The following is a 15,350-nucleotide window of genomic DNA, read 5'->3' as shown; positions in this document are numbered from 1 at the left end:
CTTCAGGTGCTTCTCTTCCTACTTCTGCTCCCAATCAGAGCATGCCTACAGGCGTTTCTCTCTCCCACCTCTGCACTGCAAGCTGAGCCTGTCTCCAATTCTTCTTACTGTCATTTGAGCTTTTCAGATATTGTGGGCCATGACCTTGTACAGTGCACCAGCCATTTCCCTTTTGGATTGTTTTCTGTTGCTTGCGGCATTGGGGACTGAACCTTGAGCATGTTAGGACAGTACTCTACCACTGAGCTGCATCCCCAGAACCCTTGAATTATATTTTTAAACCGAGTATAATCAAGAATGTGTCTGTTCCTACTATTCTCTTCCTTGAATAGGTATTTTCTTTGTTCAGGAAGGGCATTTAATGTGCGCTCCTTACCCGCTGCAGGTAATAAATCTTATTGTATGAGAGAGAGAAAATTGACACACCAGGGCCTCTAGCCACTGCAATTGAACTCCAGATGTCTGTGCCACCTTGTGCACATGTGTGACCTTGTGCATCTGGCTTACAGTGAGTTCTGAGCAGTTGAACCTGGATCCTTAGACTTCGCAGGCAAGCGCCTTAACAAATAAGCTGTCTCTCCAGCCCCTTATTCCACTTTAAAAATTGTATTTTAGTTATTTATTTTCAAGGAGAGAGAGAGAGAGGGAGGGAGGAAGGGAGGGAGAGAATGGGTGCTCTAGGGCGTCTAGCCACTGTTAGAGGAACTCCAGATACATGTACCACTTTGTGTATCTGTCTTTATATGGATGCTGAAGAACTGAACCCAGGTCTTCAGGAATTACTGGCAAGTGCCTTATTCCACTTTTTAGTTTCGTCATTGTGTTTCTTTTGGCTCTGAACTTACTGATGTGAGCCCATCACATTTGATTATGATTTTCATAGCACAAAAACAATTACAAGTTGGGTCAGGCATGGTGACACATGCCTTTAATCCCAGCACTCAGGAAGTAGTAGTAGGAAGATCCCTGTGAGTTTGAGGCCAGCCTGGGACTACAGAGTATGTTTGCATTGGTCAGGTAAGAGTGAGATCTTACTTCAAAAAATATTTTTAGGGTACTGGAGAGATGGCTTAGTGGTTAAGGCACTTGCCTGCAAAGTCAAAGGACCCAGGTTCAACTCCCCAGGAACTACGTAAGCCAGATGCACAAGGGGGTTGCATGCATCTGGAGTTTGTTTGCAGTGGCTGGAGGACCTGGCTAACCCATTCTCTCTCTCCCTCTCTCTCTCCCTGCCTATTTCTGTATCCCTCTCTCAAATAAATAAATAAAAATAAAAAATTAAATAAGTATATATATACATATCTATACTTATATATAAGTATAAAATACAATATATAAGTATATATATGTGTGTATATATATATATTTATATATTTAAATCACAAGTCAGAAGTGTATTATAAAAGTTTGCAAGAATTTGGGATGTTTCTGCATTGACTGAGATGATTGTGAGATTTCTGTCTTTAAGTCTATTTATGCAGTGTACTGTTCTTCAATTTCCTTATATTGAGCCAACCTGGAATGACACCTAAGATGTTTGGGAGTTTATGATCTTCTTAATGCGGTCTTGAGTTTGATATACAAGAATTTTATTGAGAATTCTTGTATCTGCATTGGTCAGGTAAGACTTTTTTTTTTTTTTTTTTGTCATTTTCTTTCTTTGTTGTTTCCTGATCTGCCCTGGGGTAAGGACTTTGGGGTTTTTTTTTTTGTTGTTGTTGTTTATTTTTATTTATTTATTTGAGAGCAACAGACAGAGAGAAACAGGCAGATAGAGAGAGAGAGAGAGAGAGAGAGAGAATGGGCATGCCAGGGCCTCCAGCCACTGCAAACGAACTCCAGGTGCATGCACCATCTTGCATATGTGGCTAACGTGGGACCTGGGGAACCGAGCCTCGAACCGGGGTTCTTAGGCTTCACAGGCAAGCGCTTAACCGCTAAGCCATCTCTCCAGCCCACGACTTTGGTATTTTATGGAACCATTTCTTTCTGTGTGGCTTCAGGTATCCTTTCTCTTCCTGTGTGGACCTGTGTGTCCGTGGGCGCAGTGGTGAAACGATAGAGAATCTTGAAAGGGGAGGAAGAGCTCTTTGGGAGAAGGGAAAGGGCAGGTAATGGTGGGATGCTTGTGACCTGAAAGCGGAAGGGAGACCACCCCCACCTGGGGGTGGTGGGGAAAGGGCGGGACCCAGCCTGAGGGGACACGGAGACACTTGAAGGGAGCAGGGTGAATTAGAGCAGAGTACAATGATGCACGTATAAGAAAATGCCACGATAAAACCACTTGTTTGCTGGCTTAAAAATAATAATAAATAACACTAAAAAATTAAATTTGTACAACATGGTAGCCAGCTCTTTGTAAGAAGTGAATTGGGTAACTTAAAGAATATATATTCAGAGCCTTTAATCCCAGCACTTGGGAGGCAGAGGTGTGAGAATCACTGTGAGTTCTAGGCCAGCCTGGGACTATAGAGAGAGTTCCAGGTCAGCTTGGGTTAGAGTGAGACCCTACCTCAAAGAAATAAAATAAAAGAAAATAATGCACACTTAGCAGTTCTCCAAAAGCAAAGTAGGGGGATAACAACAACAGTATTCTCGGAAAAGGAGGAGAGTTAGAGACTTAAAAAAAAAAAAAAAAAAAAAAAAAAAAGACCCTTGTTAGCCCGTCAGCTAAGTGTAGAATTCCAGTGTTCCACTGTAATGAAAAGGCCAGCTAACCGGTCACCTTTAATCCCAGCACCTTGGAGGCAGAGGTAGGAGGATTGCCATGAATTCAAGGCTACCCTGGGACTACATAGTGAATTCCAGGTCAGCCTGGGCTACAGTGAGAACTTACTTCAAAAAACTAAAAAAAATAAAACAACAACAACAAAAAATGTCCAGCTCACAGCAGGTAAACAAACTATAGGACAGAGCAAGTTTTTGGCCTAATGAGCTTTCACTGTGTGCTAAAAAATGACTCAAGTTTGCACAGACTAAAATGCTTATTTGGAGGCAGACATGACTAAAGTCTGGTTTCTACCATTTTGGGTTACGTCAATCTGTCATTATCAGTTTGACTTTTTAACTTTTCTACGGATGGAAGAGAAATGGTGTCCACCTGAGCCACAAAGCTGCTGCTGGAGTATTGGGGACATGACAGGGTTTTTGATTGGTGTTCAAGATTGTCTACAATCGGCGTATTCATCACCACCTTTTGTCACTTGATCTATCTGAGGCTCCTGTGACCAAGGCCTCATATTTCCAGGAAAAAATAGGAGCTCACTGGCCAAAAAAAAAAGGAAAAAAAATTAATAAGACATTTGAGAAGTGCACCTATTTCAAGAGATAAACAACATATTTGAAAAATGTTTCCAAAAAAAAGCCTCAGGTAATAAAATAGATGAACCAAAAATTCAAAATCAGTCAGATTCATTGAAAGAAATGTAAAAGTGTACCCCAAATAAGAAAGTATAAAATAGGATAAAAAAATAAATATAAAAACAGGGATAACATTGGAAAGAATATACTAGTTGTAATAAAATGAAAACAGTTGTCATTAATTATTAATAAAGATTATGGACAACTCTAAGAATTAGGTATATGCAAGCTGGGCGTGGTGGCAAAAGCCTTTAATCCCAGCACTTGGGAGGCCGATGTAGGAGGATTGCTGTGAATTTGAAGCCACCATGAGACTACACAGTGAATTCCAGGTCAGCCAGGATCAGAGTGAGACCCTACCTCGAAAAACAAAAAAAAAAAAAAGAATTAGGTACATACAACATAGAAATGCTGACCTATCCACAAACTGAAAACAACCCAGGTGTCTGTCATAAAAGCATGGAAGCACACTTTGATATATTTAAGCAATGAAATAATTGCTCTATAATAAAAATAAAACATTGATAAGTATAATATCATGGATAAATATCAAAATGTTAAACCAGAACAAGAAACTTGGCACGAAAAGTATTAATGTGGATTATTTGACTTCCATAAATTTGATAATCTGTGAAATTGGTTTCTCAAGACAGATCATAACTGTGCTAGCCTGCAAGTTGGCAGCTAACCGTGAAGGACTCAAGGAAGCGTGCGTTCTCACCTGACTACAGCCATTCCCTGTCCTGGTCAAAGCCGTGGTCAAGGTGCGCGTGTAGCAGCACATATATGATTGTTTGTGTAATGTCATGCTGTGAAGTCCTGAAAGAAAACTATGTCAACTTTACAGTGAGGAAAATACCAAAGTGTGTAAGAAGATGCTATGTTATGATTAGGGTAGGGAATGTAGATTTCGTTTTAAATTAAGGAAGATAGAAAATAAGGACAGGGAAGGGGGCTGGAAAGATGACTCAATAGTCAAGGCACTTGCCTGTGAACCCTAAGAATGCTTGTTGGAATCTCCAGGCCCCGCACAGCCAGATGCATAGTGACAAAAACATGCAAAGTCGCACATGAGCAAAAGGAGCGCATGTGCCTGGAGTTTGTTCACAGTGGCCCATTCTCTCTTCTCTCTCTCTCTCTGCCTCTTTCTCCTTGTCAATCTCTCTCAAAAAAAAAAAAAAAAAAAATGGCAGGGCATGGTGGTACCTGTATTTAATCACAGAACTCAGGTGGCAGAGGTAGGATCACAATGAGTTGGAGGCTACCCTAAGACTACATAATGAATTCCAGTTCAGCCAGGACTAGAGTGAAACTCTATCTAAAACAAAAAAAGAAGAAGAAGAAGAAGAGGGGCAGATTAAAACAATGACAATGACTGAAACACATCACAATATGTTGTTAAAAGTAAATGGACTAAGCTCATAAGTGAAGATGAAAGACTAAATAAAACCTAAAATATTCCTGAGGATGAAAACACTCAAAGGTAACCAAAATGAAATCAATGCTGTTAACTAATATTAACATATAACAAATTGGCTTTAAGATTAAAAACTGAGCAGAGATGAAAAAGATCATGAGTGATGAATGATTTGACTTACTAAGAAGACATGGCTGCTTCAAGCGTGCACACTTAGTAAAATAACCGGGAAGTGGAGGGAGCTAAAAAAGAAGAGGGCTTCAAATACATGCTTAAATCTGCCCTCCTAGGAGAAGATTCCTATTTTCTTTTGCTCTGGTTTCATTCTGATTTTTCTTGTTTTGAAGCTCAGTCTCACAATGTCACTCAAGCTGGCCTCAAACTTGTAGCCATTCTCCTGTCCCAGCCTCCTGAGCTCCACAGAAGAATAGATTCTTGACAATGTAATTCAAAAGAATAGAGTAAACCTCAATAATGCAATTGATAACCTACTTAAAGACAGCATTTTGCTACCAATAATTAGACAAAATATACTTTTTCTTGAATCATGTTATACTTGAGTCAGTGTCAGGCAACAATAAATTTCAAATAACCAAAATCCTAAATGCTTTGTAAGTAATGATTAATACCAGCATGATAAAACATGTTCACATGTTTGGAAATTTACACTTTCTAAATAATTCAACAGTTAAAAGAGGAACCACGGTGGAAATTTACTGATTGATAATGAAAACAACATACTTGAAAGACCTGTGGGAGGTAGCTGAGGCAAAAGTTCTCTCATTTTTATCTTCCAGAAAAATTTCAACCTCTAAATCTGTGTAAAAAACAAATGCCTTCAAATTAGTCAGTGAAGTATCTATCCTAAGAAGTTTATAAAACAATGACAGAATAAAAGAAAATTAAGTTGAAATAGGATAAAACAAATGAGCAAAAGTCAACCACAACGATCAAAAGTATGATACAGAAAATGAGAACCAAAAGCACAGGTTAGCTCTTAGAATGCAGTCACAGTAGTCAGATTTCCACTAAATGGTCAGCTGAACAAATTACGCAAACATTATAAAGATTGTCAATGTGACATCTACAGATAAAGAGAGATCAAAGAGATAATACTAGGAAATTATCAACACTTCTATACTAACAAATTTGAATGCATAATGAAATGGGAAAATTCATAAAAACACAATTCACTAGAAATATCCTTCAATACTGCTTTAGTTATTAAAGTAATTGAGGCGGTAACTACAATCTTCACTTAGGATACAAGACAGCTGGTTTTATAGGCAGGTCCTAGTAAAAGTCAAAGGACAGACTTATCTCCATTTTATTAAAACACTCTGTGTTTATAAGAAAAGCAAATAATCCCAGTTTGCCCATCAAGCCAAGATAAAAACTCTTAGACCAAGCCAAGATAGTAAGAGAGTAGAAATGGAGAAGTCTCACGGGAACAAAATGGCAAAAATGCAAGCAAAAAGTAGATTACAGACAAAAGTTAAGCCAGAAACTCTAAATCCCAAAAGAAACTACATCCTCTTCTCAGTAGACGTATAGACATGTTTAATAGTATTCTAATTTAGTGAAATACAGGAGATATAATTTGCATGTACACAGAGGTGTGAGGTGTCTGTCTGTGTGGCATTAGCACAAGCATGTGAGGGTGCCTGCCCCCCAGTGCATGTTTGCAGAGAACACCGGATGTCCTCCGCCATCACTCTCATGTGTTGTTTCCTTAAGATGGATTCTCTCTTTGGATCCAGTGCTGCCACGTTCTGTCAGAAGGACTGTCCAGAACTCTCTGTCTTCCCCGCAGGACTAGGAAGGATTACCGGCACACGTTACTGTGCCCACCTTTGAACTTGGATAGTAAGGATTGAACTTGGACTTCTCAGGCCCTTGTGGTCAGGTAGCAAGTGCTAAATTAAGAGAATTCTTAACTAATAAGTTGTATTATAAATTCTTAGAGCAGTAACATTGTTCTAAATAAGGAAACAATGGAAACAACTATGCTAAAGGATGCCACATGAAACCCACTGACACCATGTCTGCTCAGATTTATGAGAAGTCCTCTGTCGTATGATAAATTAAAAAACAAATAGTACAGTAGTCTAAATAAACATCAGAGAGGTGAGTTGAAATTAATATTTGCAGATGGCATAATCACTTCCATAGGGAAGGCCAAGCAATTTAAAAAGAAATAATCCTAATGTTTTTAGTTTATTTACGTGAGAGGGGGGAGGGAGAGAAAGAGAGAGGGAGAGAGAGAGAAAGAGTTTGGGTGCACCAGGGCCTCCAGCCACTGCAACTAAACTCCAAACATATGTGCCACTTTGTGCATCTGGCACAAAGTACCTTCTGGATTCCCCATAGGGTACTGGGGAATCAAACCCAGGCCATCAGGCTTTGCATGCAAACGCCTTTAACTGCTGAGCCATTTTTTTCACCTCCAGAATGAATTATTTTAAATATCAGAGTGTTTTAGCAATGTGGCAGTATTCATGATCAATTACATTTCTATATACTATTAAGAGCAGAAAATATACTGAAGAAAAGGACATCATGTAAACAGAGGGTATCATTGGTCAATGGCAATGGGGAAAAAATCAACTTGAAGGAGGAAAAGCTTGTTTAGACATAGAGCTTCAGAGGATACCATCCATGATTGCCTCGCTACGTCATTGAGGATGCAGTAGCAAGACACCATTGTGACAGAGGGTTTACTGAAGAAAAGGAAAGAGAAAAGAATGAGACAGATTGACAGTAACAGATGGAGAGTAGCAAGTAGGCAGGATCTTTTATGTATTGCCGGTGGGAGGTAGTCTAGCTAGTTCCCGTGAAATTCTGAAAACACACTGACATTTCTTCCTGGAGCTGAATGATGGTATGTACTATAACTGAGGTGTTCCATGCCTGGACATGCATGTGTTACTTAATGTGCGCACTGGGAGACATCTAAGAAGCACAAAGTAGCATGTTGTAGTTACCTTCTCATTGCTGGGGTAAAACACCCAACCAGAAGCTGCTGACACGAGGAGCATTTTCAGTTTGCCTGATAGTCTCAAGAAGAAAGGTCATGATGGCAGGGGAAAGCAAGGCATGAGCAGAGGCTGGACATCACCTCTGCCACAGCAGGTGGAAAACAGCAGCAAGAGACTGAGCTGAGTCCTGGTAAAGGAGCTGGCTATACAACCTCCAAGCCCACCAACACCACACCTCCTCCAGCAAGGCTCCACCTCCCAAACTTCCGTCAGCTGGGGACCAAGCATTCAAACCACATGAGTTTATTGGGGGCAGTATCTGGTTCACACCACGACATAGCAACACCCTTTATAATATTGGTTGAACATACCCTGGGCACATTCAAAACGCTTACTCGTGGGAGACTCTATTTCATTTCTTCTAAGGGTTTTGCAAGAGTTCAAATGAACTGAACAATCTTTGTCAGCAAAATCGTACACAAAGGCATGCCTCAGTGAAGACGAGAATCTAGTGACTGGTACAAGAAACTTCTGACGTCTGCCAACAAAACCTACTAAGCGCCTGTCAGTGGAGGCAGAGAAGCGCTTACACAATCACTGTACCTAAGGGCAGGGTCGGCTGGAAGCTGCAGATGGACAAGAACACCCTCATGCCTGGCAGGAAGAAAACCGGCAGTGCAGAGAGTGGTAGAAATACCAGTAAGTGCATCGAGACCATCGTCCTCATCCTCTATGCCAACGTGCCCGCCTAAAAGTAGCATCACCCACTTTCCGTGCCCAGACTTCTAAATATTAAAAGCTAATTGTGACTCTTACATAAAGAATGATTAACAATGCCCAGTGGTATGGATGAATGTTAGAAAGTATTTGATTATAAAACATAATTTCAAATGTATCCTTTAAAAATTTTAAGTGTATGGTAGTAGTGTGTATAATTTTTTTTTTTTTTTGAAAACATAGTAGCAGTATAACCTTCTTGAAGGACAGGACCACACCCCAGACACCAAATCTTCTGAAACCTTGAACTTTGGTTCCTGAGACTCTAGATTGTGAGAAACAGATTTCTTTCTTTTTTTAAATTTCCCATTCTACAGCTTACATGGACTTACATAGATATTAGTGCTGAAAAAGAGTACATTAATACAAGAAATAATTTAAAATATGGAAACGTCTTTGGGACTGGGTGGTGGACAGAAAATGGAAGGAGGAGAAGATTAGAAAAAGTTTAAAGACCCCTGAATAGACCATAAAGGCTGATTCTAGAGAAAACCTAGAGAAGGATGCTATACATAAAACCTCAGTCTTCTCAGAGATTACGTGGTCAGGAAAATGTGAGTACAAACGCACTTATGATGGGGTCTTAGAGGAAAGTAAAGAATGTTTAATTGGACTTTAATCTTGCTCAATGTGGCAAAGACATGAGCTGGATTGACACATGCACAAGTAGGGACCAGAGTACAGGACTGGAACCTTAACCTAGAAGCTGTTTCTTATGACAAATATCATGTATGTTGACCCCTGACCTCTCACTCCCTGGATAAACTTACTCAGGTGATTTGAGTCAGATGCACCCCCATAAGCTCATAGGTTATGGATGTTTGGTCCCTGACTGATGGCAATGTGGGAGGTGCCGCCTTGCCAGCGGAGGTATGCTGTTGGGGGCAGGCTTAGGTGTACTTTAACCTGTTTCCCCTTGCCAGAGTTTGGCTTATCTGCTGCTATTTCCTACCTGCTGGGCAGAGGTGATATCCATCCTCTGCTCATGTCATACTGTCCCCTGCCACCATGAAGTTTCCACTCCAGACTGTAGGCCAAAGTAAACCCTCTCCTCCCATTAGCTGTTTTTGCTGGGGGCTTTGTCTCAGCAGTGAAAAGGTAAAACTACAAATACTTACTGGCCTCACATTTCACACGTGTCATTGAAACAAGCGTCCCTTCACTGGGCCATGTCCAGGGGAGAGAATGAGTTGTTGAGGGTCACACCACAGGACAGAAGACAAGCCCCTGGCGCCTTACACAAGTTACTTGTGGAAAGGATTTCTTCCCCTAGCTTTACCCCAAGTATTCTTTTTAGTATTTTATTTTTATTTATTTATTTATTTAAGAGAGAGAGAGAGAGAGAGAGAGAGAGAGAGAGGGAGAGAATGAACACACCAGGGCCTCTAGCCACTACAAACGAACTCCAGATGCATATGCCATCTTGTGCATTTGGCTTATGTGAGTACTGGGGAATCAGACCTGGGTCCTTTGGTCTTGTAGGCAAGTGCCTTAACTTAACTAATAAGCCATTTCTCCAGCCCATCCAATGTATTCTTGTAGCTACTATGGTGGTTCCATCCTCACCCCAATGCTAGGATGTTTATACTGGATGAAGCATTGGTTGGAGCAATGCTACAGCAGTGGGAAAATATCAGTTGCCTATTCCTCAGAGCCAAGATGTGCACATCACAAATACAAATATATTTTTGAAGTTGTGATTAGGGCTAGCAATGTGTACTGGCCTTGGCCTATTTCTATAGTCCTGGCACATGAATAAAAGTCTTTTTCCTTTGTGTGAAGAGATTGTGATATCTCTCAATCAGTACTGTACCCATCTTCTTGACCTACAACTCCTCCACCAAAGCTCTGCTGATGAAGATTTGCTCATTGTCTTTGTTTTGTTCCTATTTTCACCAAGAAAGAAGTTCCCTCATGTGTGGCATTACTTTATGTAAAAGCAGTTAACTATGAAATCCAGTAAGTATTGAGGGTGTGGCATGGGTTATTCTGGTTATTTATAGTAAGATGCATGAATAGAGAAATGAGTTAAAGATGGGATTTAGAAGTAAAAGGAAGGCTTGGATATGGTGGTGCAAATCTTTAATTCCAGCACATTGGAGGCCAAGGTAGAAGGATCACTGTGAATTTGAGACAAGCCTGGACTACCGAGTAAGTTCAAGGTCAGCCTGGGCTACAATGAGACCCTGCTCCAAAAACCCTAACTAACTAACCAACTAAATAAATAAATAAATAAACAAATAAAGCAAAAGTGAAATTAGAAAATTTTCAGTTTGGCCAATTGGCAGAGTCTAAAAAGGTAGGCTTCAAGTGGTCATCTGCTGTGAGTAGCATGGGTAGAAGGAAGCCCAGTTCTGTCCGTCGGGATGAGAGAATGGCTCCAAAGATACCTCAGGAACCTTCAAACACAGAGCTGCAGCTCCCATCATACTCACAGAGAAATGAGAATGATATTTTGACAAAGGGTTCCAAGGCACCTTTGAGACCTTGGGGTTCACTGTCCAGGGCATCCTCACATGTGTTCCATGCATCTGACACAAAGCTCCTGTGATACTTCCCTCGCTGGGACTCAGTCGGGCCCAGGGGTAGGGTTACTCTCGAGAGAGACTGCCCAGAGAGCACAAGAATCCACGTTAGCACTGTCCATGTACTAACTCTGGAAGGTCAGAGTTCCTGAGCTCTGAGGACATTTGTACCCTCATCTAGATTTCAAAGGGCGTCCCAAAGACTCTGAGGGTCCTAGGAGAGGGCAGCCACTGAGAGCCCCGGGGTAGTGGCCATGCTGAGACTGGAACTGTGGTCCCCACGTGCACTTCTAGCCTGAGAGACCCGCAGACCTGAGATCATAGAATCTGAGAATGGCTACCCGGTCTGCACCCAGCAAAACCAGGGGCTGGGACCCAAACCCTACCCTAGGATCTAGAAAATAAAACTTAGAGTCAAAGAAGATTTCCTTCCATCTTTAATATTTAGTGTTTGCCCAGTTGTGCTTTAGACTTACTTTGGATGACTGACACCTTTATTTCTGCTCATTTCTCCTTTTAGGAATGTGAATGTCTATCCTAGATCAATCCCACCCTTGTATTTTGGAATCACACAACTTAGTTCATAGAGTCATAAACAGGAGAGATTTGCCTCAGAATAAATCATACATTGAGTCTTACCATGAGACTATAGCCTTTAGTCTTTAAAATTGGTACTGAAACAAACTGACTTTTAGAGCTATTAGAATGGAATGAATATATTTTATATGTCAGAAGGGCATGAACTTGGTCTATTTTGGTGGAATAAAATTCATAAATTGCAACCTAATATCTAATATGGTGGTATCAAGAAGTAGGGCTTAGAGGAAAATGATTAAGGTTTGAGGGTAAACACATTCATACACACATACTTTCCAGGTCATGGCCAAGATAGTAGCAATGCACTGACATTCAATGAAGGAGGCAGCTAACGACTTGGTTGAAGTCTGTAAGGCTGAAAAAGCTGCTGATAATCATGGAACTAAAACTTTTAGCCCCATAGTTATACTCAAGTGAGTTCATTATGAAATTGGAAAGGTGGCGTTTAAACATATTCAGACACAAGATGCAGGTAGTTTAAAAGTACTTGAGTCCCAAATGGAAAGGGCCCTGGCTGAAACCAAGAAAAATTGGCAAAATAAGCAAGGGTGTTGTTTTCCTGATGAACTGGATACCAGCACAAGGGGGAAGGAGATCAACACAGAAAAAAATCAACTCCAACCAAATCAGAGAACCAGTGACCCAGAGGTCCCCAACACCTCATCACTGAAGCAGACCAAAAATGAACCCAACATGGCTCAGGGAAATTTTGCGGAAGAGGGGGCAGAAAGAATGTCAGAGCCACATGTTGGGTCATGATATGCAGAGACATTTATTGTACCAATAACTGTGGGCTAACTCCACAATGCACAACCCATATACCTCAACAAGGAGGGGCCAATGGGGAGGGGTAGGTCACAGATGAGCCTACTAATGGTACCAAACTGCCTGTATTTGCTGAATACAAAACTAATTAATAATAATAAAAAATAGAGAAGACAAGAAAATGGTGTTTGGGGATGGTTTTGAAACTTTGTGTGTTGGATGCACAGTGTGTCTCCAGCTCTAAATCTAAAGCAAGTGTATCTATGCATAAAACACACACACACACACACACACACACATTGAGAGAGAAATATATATCAAACTATATAATTTATTTGTTTGAACGTGAGTACACTAGGGTCTTTTGCCACTGCAAGTGAATCCCGGGCAGCTTTAGATGGGAGGCGAGGAATCTGAGCCTGAGCCAGCAATCTTTGCCAGCCAGTGCCTTGCACAGCTGAGCCATCTCCCAGCTCTAAGGAGTAGGACTGTCAGTTACTTAGCATCCCATCATTTTGAACTTTGATGATGCTCAGGGCTGAGCGATTTTTCCATACTCCTCTGTAGAAGTGCTCCTGCCTCAGGCCTCCGCGTCACACTGGAGTCTGATCCGCACCCCACATGTCCTTCCTCAGGCCTGGACCTTGTCCCATTCAGCTCTGGCATGGCCTTCCCACAAGTAAGGTATTTCTAACTAGAAATAGCCCTTGCACTAAGTTGACAGTGAGTTGCCAAACGTCTAAGTGACAACCTCACTTCCTGAAAAACTGACTCGTGAGTCATCGTTCTCCAGCCTGGGGATAGCTAACGGTCTGTTTCCCGTGTGCTTTGAGCTGATGAAAACATGAATCAAGTTAATGCAATTAAAAGAAAATGCCTGTAGATCGCTTTCCGTTTCCGACTTTGGGACATGTTGGGCCTAGTTATTTTGACAAGAATATTCTGACAAGAGTTGTTAATTTTCTTACCACAGCTTTACTTATTAGGCAACACTTTTTCATATGTCTAAATTCAGTGTGTGTGTGTGTGTGTGTTGAGGAAACTTGATCTTATTCTTCAGGTGTTTTAGAATGGCTAAGCTCTTATTTAGTCCCCCACTTTATTTAGCACACCTCTGTTGGTACACTGTAGAATGTCAACATTGCTATTTATTGTTAGTTAGACACTTGTTGACTATCTGAAACTGCAGGCAATGCCTAGAACTTACACTTGTCCTTCCAAACAGCTATGAGCTAGGTCTCACTTCTGAGAACTTCAACCCACCCTGCGTCTCTTTCTTTTGAACGTGTAAGGGGGCTGGAGAAGGTTGAGTCTGAAGGTTTGCCTCGTGTTATTTTTAACTCACTCTTACTGGGACTGTCCTCCAGCTCTGGTTCCTCTGTGTACTTTCCCCGCAAGGTCTTGCCACCCCTTGTGACCTCAGTGGGAAGATCCCAGGTCTGACTGACTGCAAACTGTCTCATTCGTCACAGCTTCATCATTCCCACTCTCCATCTGTCTCCCTCATCCTGATTCCTCACATCCACTGGGTCTAAGTAGCTTTTCCCCTGGAGTGAATCCAGTTTTTCCCCACATTCTGTCCCTATCAAAATAACCCAGAATAATCCAGCACGTTAGGCTGGCCAGCAGCAATCCCACACCTGCTTGGTCAGTACGGGACACACACACACACAGAAAAGAGTTCCTGGATGAAGTCCAGAGGATGTTTTCGATCTTCGCCCACAGATTTACATAAGCTGTTATGAGAAATAAGTTATAATTTAGGCACAAATTATTAACTTGAAAGTAGGATAATACTTATGTCCCCTTCTAAGCAATCTCCATGTCTTTTTGTTGCATTGCTAGGGTTAAAACTCAGAGCCTTGCACATGCTAGGCAAGTACCCTGCCACTGAACTACATCTCAAGTCCCTGTTTTCCAATTTTGAGGGAACAACCATGTAACTTCTCTTATGTGCTGCTTTTGTGAAAATTATTGCCTGCCTGTGCCTCATCATGGCTGGTTCCTCAAAGCCCTCAGTAAGCGTCCTTGTCCTTCTATTCCTACTGTTTCTTTAAGGGCCTCAGGTTAGTGACCAAACTTAACTCTGTTGTGTGAAGTGAAAAAAAGTCCCGGTACACAGTTAGGTAATCAGATGTCACTAGTGAACCTGGTGCTGTCCGAGATGACGTCTACAGAACACCCATCAATAGGAGGTCAGAAGAGCCAATCTACTAGGGAAGGAATGTGTGCCCCAAAATACTTCAGTACTGAGTCTACTCCTTCTCAATTGACCCACCTGCCAAAGACAAGTGGACAGGCGAGCCCTGAAGCCTCGGATTGGATACCAGGCTGACTGCGCCATGGGACCTCCCAGGCCTGGTCCTGCTGGCGGTCCCGGCACGCCCCAGCATCCACTAGTGGTAGCTCAAGTTTTACGGAGGATGCAGAAAGCACGGGAGATTCAGTAACTGGCCCAGTTCCCTCCCCACACATGTAGAGAAAAACAACACAAAATACACAAAATATTCCAAGCTGTTTCAGTATTTAAATATCTGATCCTAAGCCAATAATGATAGAATTTATGCATAATTGGGCTGGAGGCATGGCTTAGCAGGTTCAGTTCCCCAGGACCCATGTTAGCCAGATGCACAAGGGGACGCACGTGTCTGGAGTTTGTTTGCAGCGGCTGGAGGCCCTGGTGCGCCCATTCTCTCTCTCTCAGTCTGTCTCCCTCGTTGTCAAACAAATAAATAAAAATAAAATATTACAAGCCGAGCATTGTGGCGCACGCCTTTAATCCAAGAACTAGGGAGGCAGAGGTAGGAGGATAGCTGTGAGTTCGAGGCCACCCTGAGAACTACATAGTGAGTTCCAGGTCAGCCTGAGCAAGAGTGAAACCCTACCTCAAAATAAATAAATAAAACAAAAAAATAAAATATTACAAAAGTA

Source organism: Jaculus jaculus, chromosome 15 (genome assembly GCF_020740685.1).
Source record: "Jaculus jaculus isolate mJacJac1 chromosome 15, mJacJac1.mat.Y.cur, whole genome shotgun sequence".
Taxonomy (NCBI): Eukaryota; Metazoa; Chordata; class Mammalia; order Rodentia; family Dipodidae; genus Jaculus; species Jaculus jaculus.
This window is presented reverse-complemented; position numbering follows the sequence as displayed.